Below are 3,408 nucleotides of genomic sequence, written 5' to 3' on the forward strand. Positions count from 1 at the left end.
AGAAATAATAATAAATATGCCTTATTTTATTCCTCGAAATTTTGGGTTTTACAACTCTCCCCTCCTTCAAGAAATTCCGTCCTCGGAATTAAAACTCGTTAAAACAACTGAGGATATCTAGCCTTCATCTCTTCTTCTGGTTCCCACGTCATTTCTGCTCCCTTGTGGAATTTCCACTTAACTAATACCAATGGTATACTTTTGTTTCTTAGTCTTTTCGTTTTCCTATCCAATATGTCAATTGGCTCTTCCACATAGGCAAGTTTGTCGTTAACCTCGATGACTTCCAGATCCAGAACAATTGATTCGTCAGCGAAACACTTCCTCAAGTTTGACACATGAAAGGTATTGTGAATACTGCCTAACTCCTCCGGTAGCTTCAACCGATAGGCAACTGCTCCTACTCTTGCAGTTTTTTCAAACGGTCCGATATACCTTGGACTTAGCTTACCTTTCTTCCCAAATCTTACGACCCCTTTCCATGGCGATATTCTCAACAAGACCTTATCACCTACTTGGAATTCCAAAGGTCGACGTCTTCTATCCGCATAACTCTTTTGTCTATCTTGCCCAATCTTTAACCTCTCCCTGATCTGTACTACTTTGTCAGATGTCTGTTGGACTAACTCGGGTCCAACTAGTTGCCTTTCTCCAACGTCTGCCCAACAAATTGGAGTTCTACACTTTCGGCCATATAACGCTTCAAAAGGCGCCGCCTTGATGCTCGAATGGTAACTATTGTTATAAACAAATTCTATCAGTGGGAGGTGGTTGTCCCAACTACCTCCAAAGTCAATCACACAAGCTCTCAACATATCTTCTAGTGTTTGTATCGTCCTCTCACTCTGGCCATCAGTTTGAGGATGATATGCAGTACTCATGTTCAACCGCGTTCCCATTTCTTGTTGAAAGCTTGACCAAAACCTCGAAGTAAACCTAGCATCTCTATCAGAGACAATGGATATCGGCACTCCATGTCTTGACACAATCTCGTTGACATAAAGTTGGGCCAATCTTTCCAATGTATACTTGTCGCTAATCGGCAGGAAGTGAGCCGATTTCGTTAGTCGATCCACAATTACCCATATAGCGTCGTGTCCCTTTACCGTCCTTGGAAGTTTGGTGATCAAATCCATTGTGATCATATCCCACTTCCATACTGGGATCTCCATTTGTTGCAACATTCCAGATGGTCTTTGATGCTCAGTCTTCACTTTCAAGCACGTCAAATATTTCCCCACATAGTTAGCTACCGCCCTCTTCATGCCAAGCCACCAGTAGCTTTCTTTTATGTTCTTGTACATCTTATTACTACCTGGATGCATAGTGTATTTAGACTTATGTGCTTCGTCCATCACTACATTTCTTAGATTACCTAAACTAGGAATCCAAACCCGATTCCCATGTCTATATATTCCATCTGGTCCGGCTGTCAAGGTCTTAATTTGTCCAATCATTCTCTCCTTTTTGATATTCGCTTCAAGTAAAGCTTCCTTCTGGACATCCCGTATTTAGTCTAGAAGTTCCACTTTAACACTCATCCACATGGCTCGAATTCTGATTGGTTCGTTTCTCTCCTTCCTACTAAGTGCGTCGGCAACTACATTTGCCTTACCTGGATGATAGTGAATCTCACAATCATAATCCTTAAGTAGTTCCATCCATCTTCTTTGTCTCATGTTTAGCTCCTTTTGATCAAACAAGTACTTAAGGCTCTTATGATCAGTATAGATCATGCACTTCGTACCGTACAAATAGTGTCTCCAAATTTTTAGCGCGAAGACAACAGCCGCTAATTCCATGTCGTGAGTTGGGTATTTCCTCTCGTGTTCTTTCAACTGACGAGACGCATATGCAATGACCTTGCCTCGCTGCATCAGTACACAACCCAGACCCTTCTTTGATGCATCGCTATAAACGACAAAATCTTCTACTCCTTCCGGTAGTGCTAAAACCGGTGCAGTGCTTAGTCTCTCTTTAAGTGTCAGAAAAGCTTCTTCTTGTTTCGTCCCCCAATCAAACCTAACCGACTTCTTTGTCAGTGTTGTCAAAGGTGTTGCTATGTTGGAGAAATCTTGGATAAACCTTCGGTAATACCCTGTTAGGCCTAGAAAACTTCGGATCACCGTTACTGACTTTGGTGATTCCCAGTTCATTATTGCATCAATCTTAGCCGGATCCACCTTGATCCCTTCCGTGTTAACTATGTGACCGAGAAATTGTACCTCCTGCAACCAAAACTCGCATTTTGAGAACTTGGCGTACAATTGCCCCTTGGCTAGTAGTTCAAGAATCATCCTTAGATGTCGTTCATGCTCCTTCTCATTTTTTGAATAGATCAAAATGTCGTCTATAAAGACAATGACAAATTGGCCCAAATACGGTCCACAAACTCGATTCATCAAGTCCATGAATGCCGCAGGTGCGTTTGTTAACCCAAACGGCATTACTACAAATTCGTAGTGTCCGTAACGAGTCCTAAAAGCGGTCTTTGACACGTCCTCTTCTCGAACCTTCAACTGATGGTATCCTGACCTCAAATCCATTTTCGAGAAACAGCTGGCCCCTTGCAACTGGTCGAACAGGTCGTCGATCCTTGGTAATGGATATCTGTTCTTTATCGTGATTTTGTTCAACTCCCGATAATCGATACACATCCTCATCGTGCCGTCTTTCTTTTTGACGAACAAGATCGGTGCTCCCCATGGCGACGAGTTTGGCTGGATAAATCCTTTATCTAAGAGTTCCTGCAATTGCTTCATCAGCTCTTGCATTTCTGTTGGGGCTAAATGATAAGGTGCCCTTGTGATTGGTACCGCATCTGGTACCAAATCGATCTGGAATTCTACCTGACATTCCGGTGGTATTCCTGGTAATTCATCTGGAAATACTTCTAGGTAGTCCCTTACCACTGGAACATCTTGTAATGTCTTCTTTTCGAGCTTAGCGTCGATGGCGTATGCCAAGTAAGCCTCACATCCCCTCCGTAGATACCTATCCGCCTTAGTCGCATTGATCAACCCTACGCAACACTTCTTTCGATCACCGTAAACATGAATTGTTTCTCCTTCCGGAGTCTGAATCTTGGTCATATTCTTATTACACACTATTTGCGCATGATTGTTGGATAGCCAATTCATCCCCAAGACTACGTCAAAACCTCCTAAACACATCGGCATAAGCCTAACGGGGAATTCCTTCCCGTCTATAACAATTGTGCAATCATCGAATACTTCTTCTACCTTACGCTGACTACCGTCGGCTGTTTCTACAGTGTAGGTTTTGTCTAGCCTACGGGCACTGCTATTCAGATAGTGGCAGAAAGTGGTAGACACAAAACTACCATTTGCACCCGAATCAAATAACACATGTGCATACACATTGTTGATAGGGAACATACCAGATACG

This window comes from Cynara cardunculus, unplaced genomic scaffold, assembly GCF_001531365.2.
Source record: "Cynara cardunculus var. scolymus isolate 2C unplaced genomic scaffold, CcrdV1 Un_Scaffold_5153, whole genome shotgun sequence".
Taxonomy (NCBI): Eukaryota; Viridiplantae; Streptophyta; class Magnoliopsida; order Asterales; family Asteraceae; genus Cynara; species Cynara cardunculus.